This window comes from Oncorhynchus keta, chromosome 32, assembly GCF_023373465.1.
Source record: "Oncorhynchus keta strain PuntledgeMale-10-30-2019 chromosome 32, Oket_V2, whole genome shotgun sequence".
Taxonomy (NCBI): domain Eukaryota; kingdom Metazoa; phylum Chordata; class Actinopteri; order Salmoniformes; family Salmonidae; genus Oncorhynchus; species Oncorhynchus keta.
The window spans coordinates 27,274,103-27,295,493 of record NC_068452.1 but is presented as its reverse complement, the minus strand read 5'-3'; the positions used below and the strand labels follow the sequence as shown (position 1 = coordinate 27,295,493).

The window sequence follows — 21,391 nt, the reverse complement described above, 5'->3', positions numbered from 1 at the left end:
TTTGCGCCAAAATAATTATTTGGCTATCCTCATAGGAAAGCCTTTTTGGTTCCAGGTAGAACTCTTTGGTGTTCTATGTAGAACCCTGTATGAAAAGGGTTCTACATGGAACTCAAAAAGGTTCTACCTGGAACCAAAAGGGTTCTACCCAGAATCGAAAAGGGTTCTTCAAAGAGTTCTCATATGGGGAGTTCTAGATATCACCTTTTTTTCTCCCATGTTCATTCCCACAACTATTTCCTAACCATAGTATAATAGAATAATGTCCATGACAGACTGTTTAGGTTGACTCCATTGGTCCTACTGGGCCCGGGCAAAATTACATCTTGAGGTTAATGCATGGGAGACAATTTCTATATGAATAGAGCACAGTAACCTAGCTACAGATTCTCTGGGCTCACACCATGGAGGACTGCTTGTCTCTCATAGAAAGTAAGGGAACCATGTGGTATTTAAATGTATTAAAATGGAGGAACGCAGGGTTCCAGAGCCGGTCACAGACTACTAGATCTGGTTGAGCACAGGAGCAACCGGAGCCCTGGGCCTGGACTGTGGTGCTGTGATCTGTAAGGTGCTGAGGAGCGCCAGCAGTGTGGGTCGCAGCGGAAACCCAGCCGCCCTGCAACTCAAGGTACCATGTAGCCCTGCTTCCTGGGTTGCCACCTCTCACCCACGGTCCTAGCTCTTTCCACATCTGCCGAGCTGAGCTCCTAGACAGAGAGAGAGAGGGAGAGGAAGAGGAGAGGGAGGAGGAGGAGACAGAGTGAGAGACGGGGTGTAAGGGAGACTGCAGCCCTGTCCAGCAGACTGAGCAGACAGACTCAGTATGTCTTGCCAGTAAAAGCGATTGAACGTGAGAGACATACACAAGCAGGGAGCAAGGCAGAACTTTACTGGAACATAAATATATCAGGGAAATGGAAAACGAAAGATTGAGGGGGTACAGGGGAGATGACAAATCTTCAAAATGACAGGAGGGAGAGAAAGAAAGAGAGGGGGAGGGGTACAGAGCACACAAGGGCAGAGAAAGGAAGACTCATCCCCAAATTTGTGAGATTGGCATTTTTTTTAATTAATACTCAACACGTAATTTTTCTTCATCATGTACAAAGAGAAATAAGTCATATTTTAGCACTTATCGTTGAAGATATCAGTATTATCCTTATTAGAGGTACCATGATGATGTTTTTGTGCAAATATCCAATGACTTTATTCATTTGTTATTGTGGTTAATTTAATCATTTCCATACAAAAAAATGAAGGAATGAGTTTAAATGTTTTCTCAAATATTAATATTTACACAATCTGTACAATTCTTTATTTGTATATAATTTTCTGTTTGTATAATGGTGTAAAAATGGTGTAACATTTCAAAGAAAGGGCCACAAAAGGAGAAATAATGGCCTACAATAATATGTATACAGTTGATACTATTCATGTTACATTTCACCTACTCATGGTTAATTCAATCAGGATATTCATCTTCGGTAAAGAAAGATCACAAACTTGCCCTAAAACACAGGCTGTCTGTACACACTCTCAGCAATGAATATTTTTTATAAAATACATTTTGCAACAACCCCTTAACCAAATGTTATCCACATTACTATAACATGTGTCATGTTATGAATCTTAATCATGAAGACAAAAGGAAATCAAACCATTGTACATGTTATATGCTGAAATAAACACGCGCCCACAACTGACCAACCATTCGAGCATACACACAAAAACACACACAGTGCACCACTTTCATTCAATCTACAAGAAATGAGAGCGCAACAAAAAATGCATAAAGTTGCAATGTTAATCCTTAATAGGCCTGTAACCAATCACTGTGTTCACAATGTAAGAATTGTAATACTATTACTATCAACGTTTATATTGTTATACAAATGAAATAGTTCAAAAACTGTAAGTGCTTTTCATCAATAGGAAAAATATTATAATAAAAACACAATGAAACCAGTGTTGTTTATTCAACTTTGAAATACAGGAATAAACCAGTGTTGTAGATGTAGTGATGTTTGTTATCATATTAGATGAATGTGTTCCAGCTGGAGTATCCACCCAATAGCATCGGCCTGTTCTACAGTCCACTACCATGGCAGAGCATTTCCTTGCTTTGGCTGATGTGACATTGCATTTAGCTTCATACCCCATTTAAACAAATTTGTATGTGTACATGCTTGTGCAGAGTGGAACTGGGACCACAAGGCCTTGGGGGAAAAAAACACTGCTGGCTGTTTCTCACTTGCTGCACTTGCTGTCCGTAGAGTAGTTGTGGTAAAGGGTACGACAGTATCAGTTTATTCCACCCTGTCTAACCAGTGAAAAAAACAGTTAAGACCAGAGTGCCATTTTCAAGAAGAGTTCCTGACCATCCTTATCACAATGTTTGCCCGTACATTTAAAGGGATTCTTCCATTCAAGACTAATCAACACACCAGTAGATTCCAACACAAACACTCCAAGGGATCATGCAGTTTATTGCGATGAGTAAAATCAACATGAGTTGCATAAAAAATATGCAGACCCAAACAGAGTGCAGTGAAAACACATCTTTCAATTTCAATTTTCAGAAAAAACCCTCTAGACATGAATCCATTTGAATGAGAAATGCCAAGCTAAAATGATTTCTCCCAAAAAGTTGGAAAATAAACAAATTGAAAGTTACTGAAAGCAATAATGCTCAGACAAAAAAACTAGCAGATAAATAAAAAAATGGCTTAGACAACATATATATCTCCTCACGCATGCATACCAAACAGTTTGACACACAGTGGAGATTTGATCAAGGATAAATACATCACAAAGGATATCATTTTTTTCTCTGACAAGAACCCAAATGAACATAATGATGTCATGAATTACTTGATTGACCCTTCATTTCTAACCATCTGCACATTATGTTTAGGTGACATGGATGAGAAACATTTCATCATTCTATAAAGGGTTGAAAAACTGCATTTCCACTTCCTTTTGACCCCATCTGCACCTCCATCCTCTGTTATTATGAGAGCAACACTGGGAAATGTCCAATGTTTTGTGCCCAGTGCTACTGACACGTATCACTGAAGATATCAGTATTATCCTTATTAAAGATACACAGAATGAGGAGGAAGAGTCAGTCCTGCGTAGTGTCGGCTCTATCAACACCAGTGCAGTCGGCATCAGATCCCAGTTGAATAAAGGGCAACATAACACAAATGATCTTGCAGTCAATTACTTAATTAATGAGGATTGCTTAAATGAAGGATCACAATATACAGTCTCTATATGCAAAAGCCGTCTACTGGTATGTATACATGTAATACTGTATTACATAAACGTATAGATAATTGTGTGTGTCCCGTAAAGCATGAAGAGTAGCCTATCTTAAAAGAGAATCTAACACAATTCAAGGGAAACTTAGCAAAGACTCTTAAACTAAACTTTCCCCCTTATCACCAAACATCTACACTAAATTATCCTCAATTTCCAACACTTTACTGAAAATAAGAAAAAGCATATTCTTAAAATAATAGTTCTATTTATTGGTGAACTTTTATAATTAAGTAAATATGAGATTTAAAGCAAATAAAAGGTTCAATCATGTCACTTATCATTATTAATCATATTTGTGTTAACTATATTTTGCATATTTTTGTTTTTGTATTTTTATGTTTTTATTACCATTTTGTTTATTTCTTAAATTGTTGTAAAACATATTGAAATTTACATCCTGACTGTCTGCCTACTGTACAAAGGGAAAATAGTTTAAAAATATATTTACAGGGAAAAAAGAGAACATACTAACGCTGACGTTGATTGACAATAACTCTCATTTCTTCCTCTTCTGTTCCGTTGCTTCTTCAAACCTTCTGATACTGGACGACTATCCAGACAGAATATGTGTATATAAAAAGTCCAACGATACCCATCCATTTGTGAAGTAACTCACAGGGGGGTGTTGACTCAGTTTGATTTAAGGCTAACTTGATGGGTTTCATCTTAATAGTATGGAGAGAGAAGTCGGTACTGAATAAATGAATAGGTTATCAACAGGTCTAGGAAAACAGCTGTTGTCACTCAATCATTTCCCCTCCATCTTCCATCTCCATTTTATTCTGATCGTATTGGAAGTAGGAATCTACTCCCTCAGCACCTTCAATCTCCATTCAGCACTGAAACACAATTTCCTGCAGCCCTTGAACTAATGACACCTCATACTAATTGAAGACAAACCCTTTCAATAACTGAAAGGCTCGTATGCTGTACAATATCTTGTGTCATCAGTCAGTTTCATATGATAAGGCATGTATTTCAGAAAGTCTGAACCCGGGGGTGGGGGGGGGGTTCCGTGCAATATAGAGGTCTCAGGCTAAAAGGACTGTCAACATCTGTCAAAGCATATAACGTGAGCATTCTCAAGACATCCTCCGTCTAACTGCCTCAGTCTGAGGAGGAATGTCCCATTTTTTAGACATCCTCACGGCTTACATTCAGCCGTTCATCAATACCATTACCATCTTCTGTGGCCAACGACATCTTTTAAGAGGATTTGAGTTCAATTTAGAATTACAGAGCATACGCCTATAATACACATTAAACACACTCTGACTGACGTGAAGCAAAACTGCATTCACAAATGCTTCTTCAACGTGTCTCATAAGCCTGTATGGACCTTCCTAACTTCAGAGAGTGGACGCAACGCGTTTTACAAGATAAGTGGTGTGTTAAAAAGTGAGCCTAGGAGGCGGCTGGCTGTTTTCTAAGAACCTGAATCCAAAAGGGTTGATCAAATGCTTGTTAGATGAGGCACAGCAGTCTGACAGTATGTGTGGTGTTCTTTAGTATGGACGTGTGACAGGTTTATGAAGCACTTCCGATGGTATTGTAATGTCTGTGTAATAATGTCCACATCAAGTTAAGTGTTAGTTATTCAAACATGTTGTTGTCTTGAAACACAGTCTCTCATCTGTAAATAATGACTTGGTTTCAGAGCAGCACGTTTCTTCCTTCGAGACAAGTGGATATTGTACACATCTTAACACCTTGTTCACTACGTATCGTGCTGTTACATCACGCCCTGCTGAGCTCTCTGGGGTGCACATCATCTGGAGTCCTTTAAGGCTCATCCTTCAGTCAGTGTCTTCAGCCATCTGCTTCATGACAAGACACGTCTTTCACAGTTGATGACCAACAAAAGTTCAGAAACAGGGTGTGAAATCTCTTGAAACTTCAAACAAAGAAGAACCGTTCAGTACTGTGCAAATGATGCCTTCCAGATCTTTCCGCAACAATTTTAAAAACAGCAAATGAATGAATGAGCATGGACTGTATATCATTAAAACAAAAACAAGAGACCGAATGACTTTTCACTCAGTCCTTCAGGCTTGTTAGTTGAATTAGATAACAAGCTTCCTGCCACCATCGGGCAGACAAAGAAATAACAACAAATATTAAACAGCATTGAAATATAAAACATAAAACAAACTTAATGTCATAAGCACTTCATAATATCACTTTTGTTAATCACAATGTTAATAACATTATTGTTGTTTTACCCTGTTATTTCAGTAAGAATTTATTATTTTCATTTATGATTGAATTATCATAGCAAACAAGAGTCAAAGACAGTTGTTTGGGTGTAAGGGAGCAAGCAGAACAACTCACTTAGAAAAAAAGGTGCTATCTAGAACCTTAAAGGATTCTTCGGGCTGTCCCCATAAAATAACTCTTTGAAGAATCGTTTTTGGTTACAGGTACAAAACCCTTTAGGATCCAGGTAGAACCTGTTCTACAGAGGGTTCTACATGGAACCATAAAGGATTCTACCTGGAAACAAAAAGGGTTCTCCTATGGGGACAGCCACATAACCCTTTTGGAACCCTTTTCTCTAAGAGTGTAGATGCAAAAAGAGGGAGAGTTAGTGCAGTGGGTCAACACGGCCATCGTCTTCCAAAAAACTCATTTTCGGACGCTATCATCAACATGAGTCATGACAACATCTCCTTTCTCTAATAACACTTGACCAGATGGACACTTCCCTACTCACTCACATTCCCTTCTCATAATCACTCTGGAGGTGTGACTCTAAGCCATTTGGCTCAAACTTACAAGATCACATTGAGGTGTCACTTTTGTGTTCTTTTTGTATTGATGGCAAGGGCCAAATAAATAATAGAGTTAACATAACCCTACCCACGTGTCACCTCTTGTATTCATTGTTTTGTAACAAAATAACAGGGCATGAATGTCCCCATCTTTCCTTCTAACTCACCCTGCTCTCTTCTGTCAAATATTTTCACCATTCTGTCGTTAATCTTCTCTTCCCTGACTGTTCTCCTTCCTTGTTAAACGTGTTGCGGTTGCAATGTGGACAGTAGTGCCTCATCATCCCTGACTTCCCGGGACTAATGCCATGCCTCCCTCCATGCCTCCCCACCCAGTCTCCTCTCTCACACGTCTGACTCTATGCTGGAGAGTTTCTCGTACACGTGCCCGTTGCTGCCATTGAACGGGCGCTGTATTGGCCCCACACCCAGCGTGGAGCCGTGGAGGTTCCCTCCCAGACACAGGTCCATAGGGAACCTGGGGGCCACGGTGGACATGACCCCAGCAGTGGCAGTCGCTGGCAAGAAAGATGTCACACCCACGGAGCCCCGGAAGTCACTTCGGCTGTTTTTTGGGGGCATCTGCTGCTGCTGCTGTTGTTGCTTTTTCATGTAGTATTGTTTGGCGCCATGCAAGAGACACTGGTCGTCACCAAAGGTTGGAATAAAGGGGTTTTGGTTGACCCTATCCGGGTAGAGAGATTTGGATAAGGAGTAGGTTCCTCCTCCACCGCCCTCCATCATGGCTCTTTCTCTGTCCCTCATGTCCCTCTCCCCCACTGAGCGGCGGTGAAGGCCCTCACCACCTCGGAACAAGCCGAATGGCGACCCTGCTTCTTTGGCCATCTCACCACCGTAGAACAGAGGGTCTCTGTCTCGCTCCTTCTCCCTCTCTGAGCCTCCATGCCTCTCAAATATGTGGGCGAAGGGGCTAACACCCTCCATATAGCGCTCCTTCTCTTTTAAGCTAACACTTCTGGGAGGAGGCAACATCCCGCCCATTCCTACACCCCCCATGCCCCCACCGCCCCCTCCTAGATCCCCCATGACCCCCCTGACTCCGACTGCCTCCTCTTTCTGAAGGTCTACGAAGGTGTCGCAAGAGTGTTGCCGTCGGAGTGGCTTTCCAAAGCCGGCAGACTTCCTCCGCTGGGCTTGAGATTGAGGCTGGGCGCCTCCACTTAACCCCACAGCCCCCATGCCTCCGCCTTTCCCACCCCCCATCTGTTCCAAGAGGTGGTTGTTGTCCTCACTGATGTCGTACAGGTTGCCTGTCTTTTTGCAGCCCTCGCAGCGCATGCAGGTGGCAGAGCTGGGGCGGCTGTTCCCTCCACCCACCGAGGATCCACAACTAACCCCTCCACCATATCCGCCTCCCCTCTCCCCCGCCCGCTGCCATGCATCGACATCTGCTTGCCCCCTCCTCCGCTGGCACGGCAGTTTCGACACTCCCAGTCTCCTCCTGCCAACCCTGCCCCTGATGTGCCTCCCCCACTCTTAGACTCTGATTTCTTGGGTTTATTTTGTTTCAGGAAGTCGTCCACTGACACCAAACTTGTACAGTTCCCCCCGCCGACTCCACCCCCCCCTCCAGGACCGTCTGTCAGATCCACATGTTCCCATTGGGGGACACCATCTTTGGGGCGGAACTGGTCCAAATAGAAATCCCTCACACTCTCTTTGTCACGGAACAGGTAGGATGTGCTCCCTGCATTGCCGCCTCCTCCTCTTTTGCGTTCGGAGGCCAGTAGGGGCGGGGAGGAGGAGCGATGGCCATGGTAGTGGTGGTAGCCTGTGTGGTAGGGCTTTCTCCGGTAGCCCAGCTCAATCTCATCCAGCTCTCGTCTCGACTTGGCCGAGGCGGGCCTCTTTTTCAGGCTGTCTCGATACTGCTTACGCTTTTTAGCGTTGCCCTCCAGGTTCCCGTAGGTGACAGTGTGAGTGGAGATGTCTGAAACATCTGAACGGATGTTTCCGTCATCCTCTCTGCCCCCTCCCCCACAGTACCTGTCGTGCCCGGGGATGTAACTTGAGCTAGAGGCCCCTCCCTTGAAGGAGAACTTTCCGTACAGGTCTGACAGTCCCGATTTGAAGCCCGGCCCGGAGGGTGGGTTCTGACTGGCAATCAGGTCAAACTTACTCATGTTCCTGTGGGTCAGGGCAGAGCGTGGCTGGGTGGTGAAGATGGGTGCCACTCCTCCACCTAAACTGTCACAGTCAAACATGCCCCCTTCCAGAGAGCTATTGCTGCCCAGGCTGTGGGGTCTGTTAAGTGGCGGGCCGCTGAGCCCCAGGGCAGAGCCTCCGTGGTGGTGCAGGTAGTGGTCCTGGTACAGGTTGCTGTCCTTCAGGTGGAGGTTCCCGAACGTCCTCTCCACCTCGTTGATGTAGTCGCTGAACATGTTATCCTCCGGCAAGTATGGAGGCTTGCAGTCCGAGTGACCTGCTAGGCTGCGGCGGTGCTCAGAGATGTCGTAGACGGATGACTCACGACGGATGAAGTCCAGGGCGCTGTGAGGCGAGCCGTTAACCCCGGACAGGGAGGCCATGTTCTTAGCGGTTCGGAGCAGACGCAGGATGTTGGATTGGGTGTTGTTCATGGTGACCGATGGAGAGTCGAGAGCTGAGCTGCTCTTCTCTTCGATCTGAACCCCGTGGATGCAGCTGTAGATGCCCTGTGAGTGAAGAGGGTCATTAAGCAGCATTAGAGAGGGTAAGGGAGAGTCAGAGGCAGAATAAAGGAGAACTAAACATAGGGTTTCTAAGAGTAGACTGAGGAGAATGAGAGGGAAACAGAGACTGATAAACAACACAGGCATGTACATAGCCTATGCAACAGTTGAACATTAGACCGTGGAACATGCACTACACAGAATATCTACACTACTGGTCAAAAGTTTAAGGACACCTACTCATTCAAGGGTTTTTCTTAATATTGATATTTTCTACATTGTACAATAATAGTGAAGAAGTCAAAACTATGAAATAGCACATATGGAATCATGTAGTAACCAAAAATGTGTTAAACAAATCAAAATATATTTTATATTTGAGGTTCTTCAAATAGCCACCCTTTGCCTTGATGACAGCTTGGCACACTCTTGCCATTCCCTCAACCAGCTTCACCTGTAATGCTTTTCCAACAGTCTTGAAGGAGTTCCCACATATGCTGAGCATTTGTTGGCTGCTTTTTCTTCACTCTGCGGTCCAAACCATCCCAAACCATCTCAATTTGCTTGAGGTCGGGTGATTGTGGAGGCCAGGTCATCTGATGCAGCACTCCATCACTCTCCTTCTTGGTAAAATAGCCCTTACACATCCTGGAGTGGTGTTGGATCATTGTCCTGTTTAAAAACAAATGATAGTCCCACTAAGCACAAACCAGATGGGATGTCGTATCACTGCAGAATGCTGTGGTAGCCAAGCTGGTTAAGAGTGCCTTGAATTCTAAATAAATCACAGACAGTGTCACCAGCAAAGCTCCCCCAGACCATAACACCTCCTCCTCCATGCTTTACAGTGGGAACCACACATGCGAAGATCATCCGTTCCCCCACACTGCGTCTCACAAAGACACGGCGGTTGAAACCAAAAATCTCAAATTTGCACTCCAGACCAAAGGACAGATTTCCACCGGTCTAATGTCCATTGCTCGTGTTTCTTGGCCCAAGCAAGTCTCTTCTTCTTATTGATGTCCTTCAGTAGTGGTTTCTTTGCAGCAATTAAACCATGAAGGCCTGATTCACACAGTCTCCTCTGAACAGTTGATGTTGACATGTGTCTGTTACGTGAACTCTGTGAAGCATTTATTTGGGCTGGAATCTCTGAGGCTGGTAACTCTAATTAACATATCCTATGCAGCAGAGGTAACTCTGGGTATTCCATTCCTGTGGTGGTCCTCATGAGAGCCAGTTTCATCATAGTGCTTGATGGTTTTTGCGACCACACTTGAAGAAACTTTCAAAGTTCTTGAAATGTTCCATATTGACTGACCTTCATGTCTTAAAGTAATGATGGACTGTCATTTCTCTTTGCTTATTTGGTCTTTTACCAAATAGGGCTATCTTCTGTATACCACCCCTACCTTGTCAAAACACAACTGATTGGCTCAAACACATTAAGAAGGAAAGAAATTCCACAAATTAACTTTTAGGAAGGAACACCTGATAATTGAAATGCCTTCCAGGTGACTACCTCATGAAGCTGGGTGAGAGAATGCCAAGCGTGTGCAAAGCTGTCAGCAAGGCAAAGGATGGCTATTTGAAGAATCTCAAATATAACATATATTTTAACACTGTTTTGTGTTTAATCACTACATGATTCCATGTGTGTTATTTCATAGTTTTGAGGTCTTCACTATTATTCTACAATGTAGAAAATATTAAAAATGAAGAAAAACTCTTGAATGAGTAGGTGTTCTAAAACTTTGGACCGGTAGTGTAAACAGAGATAAGTCAAGTGTCCACTTCTAGTCTGGATTTGACTCCTTGTTTATTGTTTCTCCATTAAGTGGTAAAATACAGATTCACACATGGACTGAATGTAATATATCTAATGTATTTCTACTGTATGTGGGTATATGAGACAGGAGAGCATGAGAAAGTAGGAGAGAGGAGAGGATGGGGAGATGATTGATAATGACAGAGATGCAGTAAAGCCCTGTGGGTCTCAGCGGTCAATACCTTCAATCAATGTGATTAGAATTCAGCTGAACAATACCCCGTGGCAGTTAATAAATACCCCCCGGCATCGACTGTAGACCGCCATAACATAAACCTCCAGAGAGAGGATGAGGCCATGAAACACTGACATAATGATGACAGAAAGACAAACCGTGCTATTTGCATCCTGTGATGTATAATACAATATTCAAATACAAATGAATGGAAAGTGGGGTGAACGAGGTGTGACAGATGGATGAGTGGGATCAAATCAATCTGACCCAATGATTTGTAAAACATTTTGTCTGGGAAATGACAGCAGAGTTAATAGGACCCTTTGGCCGCCATTAAAGGTCAAAGGTGTACTGGTCAATGGCAATGATTCCTTAACAGGGTAATTTTCATGTCATCTGTCCTCTCTCTCAGCCTTGATGCCATGACAACCATGATGCCAACCTTGTTCCTTGTCAACTCTTTCATCAGCGAAATAGCGCCCCTGTGTCTCTGTATGTGTAGGTCATCTACAGTATCTGATGCTGTCTGGTCATAAAGAGTATGACATTGTTGCCGCCCTTAGCATTGAATACAATGGAAGCCAGCGAGCATTTTTCCTCCCTTGATAAAAAAAACAACATATAAAATAATAGCCAATCAGTGTTGAGGTAAACTGAGTGAGCTCAAATGTGAATGGTCCTGGGGCACCAAAACAAAGTGTCAAGGGAAGCCAGTTTGGATTTGGCTTCCCACCAATCACATCACATCGAGAGAAATATGTCATTGACAGAAACAACTTGAATTGTTGCATCTCGTTGTGTTGTTGTCTAGCAAGCTAAAATTGTCCCTTTTCTAAACTAGCCATGGATGGAGATAGGGATTTGGACTTGTGGCTTTACGTCATCTCCGTACTAGTCAATGAATATACAGTGATTCTGATCTAACCATAAATTAATACATTGTTGTGCCCCTGAACTGAGAGGATGGAAGTTCAATATGTAGCTAGACGTAGTAGGCTAATGTAAACTAGCTAACGTTGCCCATGAAAGGAAGTTGGGCTAGCGAGCGAGCACTTTAGCCAGATAGTCTAGGACAACATAAACTAAAAGTGTGTACTGTAAGTCATAGACGGTTTCGTCAACATGAAAGAGAGAAGGATGGCGTCGGTGTTTCTCTACACACACAAATCTGAATTGTGGACAGCCACATCATATGTATCTTCTGTTGATTGGGCTAAATTGTTTTTGGTATCTTTTAGTTGTCACTGTATTAGACAGACATCATGTATTAGGTGATTTGATGGTGTTGAAATGTTGAAGTTGAAATGGTGCTGGAATAGTGGAGGCAGCTCCTGTTTTCTTTGTGACTTGCGGGAACTCTACGTGATTCTAAATCAATAGTCGTTTAGTAGTCCGAAAATGTTGAAAACATTAACTTGCTTGACCATGCTGCAGGTCATGTAGCTTTTTGTTACATGCAATATGTTTTGTGGACTTTATCGGACAGATGTTGCTCTCTGGTTTTGTGATGAAACAAAGGTGCGGTTGAAATTATTCTGCCACTGTGTCTTCTTATTGTCTCGGTTTTAGGCCTATATCACAGTGGCAAGGCATGTGAACTAACAAGTTATAGAGCAAACGCAATTATCTCAACACATAGGTTGTAATATGGCTTTTTTTTCTGTCTTGGCTTCCCCAGTGATTTTACCCACGCACCGCTACTGACTCTCCCATATTCTCTGTGACATGCTGTCCTTGTGTTTACTCAACCCTCAACCCTTGGCAATGTTAGACGACATCATGTGTGCTCCGTTTGAGCTGTTAGCAGAGATGAATCAACAAAACAACAGAATGCCTTCGCATCATCAATGGTGCTTCATACTCAACTGAGATACTCCACATGCCCACATAAAGTAAACAGTCCCAGACTGTCTCTGGGAGTATTTGGGCAGGGACGTGTGAATGGTAATAGCTCTGGCCTAAGCCTTAGAAATGTAAAGTCATGGAGGCACCAACAATCTATAACTTATTACAGAGTGTACATGTGGTTTCAAATTCAACGATTCACTAGCTGCCCTGTCCTTGAGTAGCCTATATGTGGCTTTACGCTAATAATACTACGATGTGACCATTTGAAGATGCAGCAATTAGGTTTAATATATTTACAGTACTTATCTAAACTCTTAGCTAACGTCATTAGATGGTTTCTTAAATCAGTGTGATGAATTAGTTAGTGAATTAGTTACAGTGTTGCAGGTGTAAGAGGAATACCTTGGCTAACGAAGCCCTGCTTACTGTTTTTCACCAGCGCAGAGGGGGGAAACTGTAACCAACAAGGGCTTGGACACTAGACTCCAGTCAGCTGTGACAGATTTCTCATTCGTACAGTGCTGAGCTTAAATGTTAATTGCGGTAATAATAGTACAGTTTATTGGAGTATGCTGTGAAATGAAGAAACAGAATCAATCCAGTGGCACAGGGAAAGGGGCGTCAACGGAAAATATCTAACTAAATGAGAATGAACCAATGTGAAGCCTTACCCCAGGATTGTGAAAAGAGAATAAACCATCCTTTCCCTCACATCGGTAACAATGATTTGTTTTATTTTTAATTACGACCCAAATGACAGCGTGCCGTGTAAGGGCACGGGACAAAGACCAAACAAACACGTACACAAAACACGGTGTTGAAACCCAAACAAAAGAGCGAGGAGTACCTGTAATAAATACACACGCGCACAATGATTATCACACGGGACGAGACTTGTAATCATCTGCGCAATGCACAAGGGCACGAAAGCCCAAAACACACAGCACAGGTACTCACACGCACCAACGGACATTGGAACAATAATGGACAGCCCAATGGAAACCAAAGGGTACATATATACAATTACTAATCAGTGGGAATAGGGGCCAGGTGTGAGTGATGAAAGTTCCGGAGGGATCAGTGACAATTGTTGTTTAATTATCCCTTGAAAATCTGGTATGTGGCGATGAATTCTAATAAATAAAGATATTGAAGGTTGTTTCCTCTGAATACTCTGGTGGTATATAGAACCTAAAAGGGATCTTCGGCTGTCCCCATAGGAGAATCCTTTGAAGAACCCTTTTTGGTTCCAGGTAGAACCTTTTTGAGTTCCAAAGACCCCAAAATAGTTCTATGTGGAGCCAAAAAGGGTCTGACTGGAACTAAAACGGGTTCTCCTATAGGGACAGCCAGAGAGGCATTCTGGAACATTTTTTTCTAAGATTGAGCTGTATTCAAGGGTCACATCCAGATATTTACCGTCACAACAACTAGGAAATAATATCATGAATGCATGTCATAATGGAACCTCACACAAATACAAACATTAATTTTCCTCATTCTTGTCCTCATACAAATGCTAATGGTTTAATCATCAACGCTTACTGACCAATCTGTCTTTGGAATGACAAGCCAACTGTCATGGATACACACCCAAACAACACAGTGACAAACACATACTAAAATTGACACTATAACACTAGACACAAAATAATCCACTGTTTTTCCTCTGCCCTGGTTTTCAAATGAAACGAGCAATGGATTGTGTGGCACACTGTCGTACATGAGCCACGTGGTCAAGTGTTTCACCTTGGTGAGTTACACTGGAGCCATGTCAAAACAGTTGGACTGCAAATCAAATACCTCGGGGTGACTTTGCTCCCAGGAGAACCAGTAATCTACCCTCATTTCTCTGGCTGAGTGAACAATTGATTTTGGCTCAACATTTTGTAAATATTTACCCCGGATGTGAAACGGGCATTAGCATCAAAACAAAAGAAGAAAGCTGTCTGTGTTCAAACTAAACTCAGAGTTTGGCATTGGTTGGCCACTGTGGACATAAACTACATGCTGATTTCTGCTATCAGGGCCGATAAGCCTTCTACTTGACCAGGTTTCCTTATGGACTGACTACCTTTAATAAAGCACTCTCATGTACTGGGTATTAGAGACAGTAAAGTTGAGGATGTGAGGTTGATGATGAAGGTCATAACTCTAAAAAGATGCCAAAGGACGCAGATGCAGATCACAGGAAGAAAACCTAAGTGAAGAACAGCCATGTATGAGTGTGTGCAGACAGTTACTATGGGTGTCTGAAGTGGACTGGCTCACCCTGCTGATGGAGAAGACGAAGCCTGGCTTGCCCGTGCAGTAGCCCATGAAGCAGAAGCGCAGTTGCCAGTAGAAGGCATGCTCGGCGATGAAGGTGATGAGCGACAGAGCCATGGCCGCCCCCAGCATGTAGAAGACGCCGGCCATGTTGTCCACGTCCAGCTGGCTGCTCATCACCTCGTTCTTCTCATGGTGGCAGATCCCCGTCAGCCACATGGCCTCCAGCTCCTCCATGTCACCTGGAGAGAGGGACAGGATGGAGGGAGGAGTCAAGGAAGAGTGGGGACGGGAAGAGGAGGGAGAGTGGGAACAGGCGGATGGAGGGAGGAGTGGGGACAGGGTATGGAGAAGGAGGGAGGAGTGGAGGGAGAGAAAGGAAGGAGTAGGAGAAGGGTGTGGATAAGGGAGGACATGATGTAGCAAGAGGATAAATATTGGAACGGGAGATTTATGCAAAGTGAGCAGAGAAAAGGTATAGAGATGAGGAGTAGGGAAAGACAATTGAAAATATAGGTCTGAAAATGATACCTAAAACTGTAGAGGACAAATACTTAAAGGCTAATGCACTTAAAGCCTTTGGTGGCAATTTAATGAATAAAGTTTTACAATACATCCCAGTTTTCTTATTCATGACAGCACACTACAGATCCAGCAAATAGACCCATGTGTGCTCGTGAGTATATGGAAATATTAGTGTGCGTGCATGATGTGTGTGTCTACGTGTCCAGCCATGTCCCAGAGTCTCTATCTGTCTCTTTGTGGGTCACCTTGTGTAACATCAGCAGCAGTTAGTTCTGGCGGACCGTGCATGAACACACACACCCACACACACACACACAGAGAGATGATCAAACACAGGGCCCACTGCCTGCTGCGCCTGCGTGGCTCCTGGACGACAAGGGCGACTGGTGTGAGAGATGGGGCTCGGTGGCGTCTGCGAGACCAGAGCTCCCTAGGGCCCTAGGCATCCTCCTATGCTCTAAGTGACTGTCTGCGAGCCTCATCATCAAACCAGCCAGGCCCCCGTCTGCACCCGTCATAGGCCCCTGGTCTCTCAGCACGTGAGGATCGCTTTCTCAATCTAGGTCACACTGAGAGGAGTGCATGTTGGGGCGTGTCAATGTGACATTGAGGGCCACTTGCTAAGTTTTGGCTGGCTGTACACAGGGGACAGCACAAGCTGATGACCCATATTCACACATTCACACACGAGAAATTCTACAAGAAACTGTATACTATAACACATACACAATAACGTATTGTCACCGATCCCTAAATACAGAAAACACACTCCTTATACAAAGCTTACAAACAGGTCTTAAAACACACCTGTACATTCAGTAGGCAGACACAGAGACCGACACACACAGTCTTCATAGAGCTGACCCACATTCACACACACCCCTTGTCCACAGAGTGTAGAATACACCAGCAGCTTTACTGGCACCTCTAACTAGGACACTATAGTGGGGCCTGGAGGGGCCTTGGTCCAGGATCCTCAAGACAGGCTGGAACACACCCAGATAAAGTGGCTCCAGCACAGACAAGCTGCAGAGAGAAAAACGACTTCTATATGGCTTTGAATGCAGCTCTGACTGGTGCTCAACCAAGGTGGGACACAACCTTACTATACACCATATAACATACATAGACAATACCTGTAGGATTGTGTGTTCTATATTTTAGCCAGTTGGCAAGTATTCCAAAAGTACACAGTCATCTATAATTCAATGGCGGAAAATGACGACAGCACACTCTCAAATATCTTCCCAATCTTTTTGTTTTATTGTATTTCTCTTCAGATGAAGGCAAGTAATCTGACCGGAAAAACCTGCCTGTTTTCCATCAAAGAACACCATTAAAACCCTCAGTAAAATGGCACGACTCCCTAGCTGAAGTACATGAAGTCAAACTGTATGTAATTCTAACTGAGCGCCGATCTCACCGTCTCCAAAGAGCTGAAGGATGGCCAGGTCGACGTGTCTCTTCCAGCCAGACTCCTTCTGGATGGCGATGCCGTAGCCCGTGGAGGCAAACACCTTCCCACTGCCGATGGTCACCAGCTTACAGCCCTCGTCCCTCCCGGCCATGTAGTTCAGCACTGCTGCGTCGTAGATGAAGGCGTCCAGTTTACTAACGAGAGAATTTACAGTAATCACTTCTGGCCTAGCTTTACACTGTAACTACTCATCCCAATTAGCCTGCTAAGTAGCCCTAATGTTGTGATAAGGATAATAGACTTCTGCCTGCTTTGCCAAGGGCTACAGTTGTCACATACTGTATAATGGTATACACTGTTGTGCTGGGAAATGAATAAAACCAGGGCTTTTAATGAAAAACAAGGAGAATGATTCAACTAAGATATTAAAAAATACATAAAATAAAATAGAATACATGTTCACCTATTTCCCCAGTCTAAGTCCCCATTCCCCCAACCTAAGGCCCCATTCCCTCATTCCCCCAATCTAAGGCTGGCCCATTCCCTCAGTCTAAGGCCCCATTCCCCTTATTCCCCCAGTCTAAGGCCCCATTCCCCCAAACTAAGGCCCCATTCCCTCAATCTAAGGCTGGCCCATTCCCTCAGTCTAAGGCCCCATTCCCCTTATTCCCCCAGTCTAAGGCCCCATTCCCTCATTCCCCCAGTCTAAGGCCCCATTCCCTCATTCCCCCAGTCTAAGGCCTCATTCCCTCATTCCCCCAGTCTAAGGCCCCATTCCCCCAGTCTAAGGCCCCATTCCCCCAGTCTAAGGCCCCATTCCCCTTATTCCCCCAGTCTAAGGCCCCATTCCCTCATCCCCCCAGTCTAAGGCCCCATTCCCTCATTCCCCCAGTCTAAGGCCCCATTCCACCATTCCCCCAGTCTAAGGCCCCCTTCCTCTTATTCCCCCAGTCTATGGCCCCATTCCCCCAGTCCAAGGCCCTATTCTAAGGCCCCATTCCCTAATTCCACCAGTCTAAGGCCCCATTCCCCCATTCCCCAAGTATAAGGCCCCATTCCCCCAGTCCAAGGCCCTATTCTAAGGCCCCATTCCCTAATTCCACCAGTCTAAGGCCCCATTCCCCCATTCCCCCAGTCCAAGGCCCTATTCTAAGGCCCCATTCCCCCATTCCCCAAGTATAAGGCCCCATTCTCCCATTCCCCCTTTCTGAGGCCCCATTCCCCCTCCTCACCCAGTCTAAGACCCCATTCCCCCTGCTAACCCAGTCTAAGACCCCATTCCCCCTGCTCACCCAGTCTAAGACCCCATTCCCCTGCTCACCCAGTCTAAGGCCCTGTTCTCCCTCCTCACCCGGTCTAAGACCCCATTCCCCCTCCTCACCCAGTCTAAGACCCCATTCCCCCTCCTCACCCAGTCTAAGACCCCATTCCCCCTCCTCACCCAGTCTAAGACCCCATTCCCCCTGCTCACCCAGTCTTCAGACCATACAGGGCCTCATCCACATTCTTCTGGTGGAACTTGATCATGTAGCCATGCATCTCCTTGTAGTTGTTCTTGATGTTCCTTTCCGTGCTGCCGTTAGGGACCGTCCCAAACCGGAACGGAGGGGAGAAGTCATTGGGTCTCTGGAACTGAGGGGAGGAGATAGGGAGAGAGAGAAACAGAGACGGAGCAAGAGAGAGAGATAAGAGGTGTAGAAATAATGATGGCGTGAGGAAAGTGGTGGCAGGCAGAGGACAGAGTGAGAGATAGAAATCAAGAGAATCAAGGAAAGATGGACAGTGAGATGGAATGGAGGTGAGATAAGGAGAGGAGAGAGCTAGTAAGAAAGAGCGAGTAAAGGACGAATGAAGTTTAATGACAGGCCTTACCTTCTTGTCGCTGAGTCCAGACACCTGGTCCACATACTCCTCCTGGATCATGAAGGCTGCCAGGTTGGCAGTGTAGGAGGCCAGGAAAATGACAGCGAAGAAGGCCCACACCGACACCATGATCTTACTAGTCCAACCCTTGGGGTTCTGCACTGGGACAGAGTTGTTGAAGACCAGACCCCACAGCAGCCAGATGGCCTTGCCGATGGTGAAGGAGGGCCCTCCAGGCTCTGATGGAGAGACAGGTAGTGATCACAATGAGCAGTGGTCTCAGGGAGGCGTCTCAGTGTTGTAGTTATGTTGTGGTTAGCTGTAGGATCATGAAGCACAATGTGGCTAGGGAAGCTGGAGGAAAACGAATGATTGGACCATGGTGCTGAGTCATTCTGATAATTGTAGTGTAGTGCAGATGAGGCTTTAGTCCACTACTAAGTATGCCTATTGTTGTTGAATATATGTGTGCTGTAGTTCTGTCACTACCACACAAGATTGAATCCATCATGATAATACTTTTTGGCACATCAGTTGTATTTACTGTTCTGTAAGTAGCCACCATGAGTATCACTAGATGGAATCCAACACTTGATCCAATTCGCACAAACACTGAATTCCCAAGACTAGTGTATGACCAGCTAACAATAGCACTCCTACAATGCTTTAGGAAAGAGGGTCTTATTCTCCAGAACATGAAGGATGAGAGAGATTAAAAAAAGATATGGTCTCTAAATATAGTCCCATCATGAATAGGATGAAGAGACGTTGATGATTTATTTTAAGCTGGGAGATGTAATAAAAACGGGCCCATCCCTGTCAGGCCTGACATGTGATTCCTGAGAATATGGAAATGCATGCAAAACACAGGGCCCACATTAAAATACATGAAGATCCAGGGGAGGCGTGTTGAAATCAATGAGAAGAGACTTCACCTGCACTGGGCTCTGAGAGGTGAAGGAGGACAGGAGGAGGGGCTGGGGAGGAGGAGGGACTGGGGAGGAGGAGGGGCTGGGGAGAAGGAGCTGGGGAGGAGGGTGATCAGGGTTTACTGGCTGCCATGTGGGAGTTGGGGAAGGTCACTGTGCAAAGCAGTGTGTGTGTGTGTGTGTGTGTGTGTGTGTGTGTGTGTGTGTGTGTGTGTGTGTGTGTGTGTGTGTGTGTGTGTGTGTGTGTGTGTGTGTGTGTGTGTGTGTGTGTGTGTGTGTGTGTGTGTGTGTGTGTGTGTGTGTGTGTGTGTGTGAGAGAGAGAGAGAGAGAGAGAGAGTGAGTGAGCAAGTGACAGAATGAGGAAGAGAAAGAGAAAAATGTGTATGTGTGTGTGTATGCGCGTGTGTGCGATTGTGAGAGAGACGTTCGTTCCGGTGTGGAGCCAGACCCTCTCACCTCTACCGTCGGCCAGACAGCGGTTGTAGCCCACAGGGCTGAGGTACTCAAACACAAACACAGCAATCGCCGAAACCAGCAGCAGCATCACGAACATCATCACCCACACATCAGCACTGAAGGGCTCTGAGAGAGAGGCAGAGAGAGAGAGAGAGAAAGGCCAACGGAGGGAGGGCGAGTGAGATAAAAATATGCAAATGAAGAGTACACAGAGAAACAAAAAGTGAGTGAGATAGAGGTGAGGGAGAGGAAGTCAGAGAGAGTGGGAGTAAGAAAGAAAATATAGGAGGGGAATGAGACAGACAGAAAGGGAGAGATTTAAGCACATTATAATTCAGTCTCAGTACACACTGGATGGAACATTTGGGTGATACTGTAAAGTTGGCAGCGTTGGCAGAGTTTGTTTGTGGGTCACACTCACCGAGGAAGGCAGAGGGCGAGACGGTGCCGTTGCTACGGGATACCATGACGCTGATGCCTGTCTCGATGAAGGGAACCGAGAAGTCAATGACCTCTGACCTCTCCTTGTTGATGGTGAGGGAGCCCACAGCCATGTGGGCCTTCTTCGTCTCCACCTGAGAGAGAGAGGTGGAGAGAGAGACGGTAGAGAGAGAGAAAGAGAAAGGTCAATGAGAGACCGTGTCTACACATCAAGAACAGTCCAAGTGGAGACTTGTGATCCACAGTGCGGGAGGGGAAGGAGAGAGAAACAAAACGAGGGAAGGAAGGCAGAACAGACAGAACAAGGGAGGGAGAAGAGAGGAGGAGGGAGGGAGGGAGGGAGGGGGAGGGAGGGAGGGAGGGAGGGAGGGAGGGAGGGAGGGAGGGAGGGAGGGAGGGAGGGAGGGAGGGACAACAAGGGAGGGAGGGAGAAAGACAACAAGGGAGGGAGAGAGAGAGGGAGGGAGGGAGGGAGGGAGGGAGGGAGAAAGACAACAAGGGAGGGAGAGAGAGAACGAGGGAGGGAGGGAGAGAGAGAGAGAACGAGGGAGGGAGAGAGAGAGAGAACGAGGGGGGGGAGACAGAACAAGGGAGGGAGAATTGGGTTAGCAGAGTGGGTCATGGCAGCTTGAAATAGCCACCCCATTGCCTCCTCCTTCCTCTCCTCCCTCCCTGCTTTCCATCCCTCCCTTCGTGCCCCTTCATCTCTCCAGGTATATTTAGCCCTAAATACCTGGGCCCTACAGCGCCGGGGTAAAGTGGGACAGAACTGACTGAGTTCATAAGGTGTAAATGTGAATGACAGAGGGAGGGAAAGAGAGGGGGGGTGAGACTATTTCCTTTACCTGTGGTCTGTAGGTTTGCGTGCCA

General features: G+C 45.3%; 1 pseudogene; it reads right to left on the bottom strand.

The window, feature by feature from the left end:
• Positions 1 to 4,324: 4,324 nt before the first annotated feature.
• Positions 4,325 to 21,391, bottom strand: part of LOC127905991 (glutamate receptor ionotropic, NMDA 2B-like) — a 135,577-nt pseudogene continuing 118,510 nt past the window's right edge.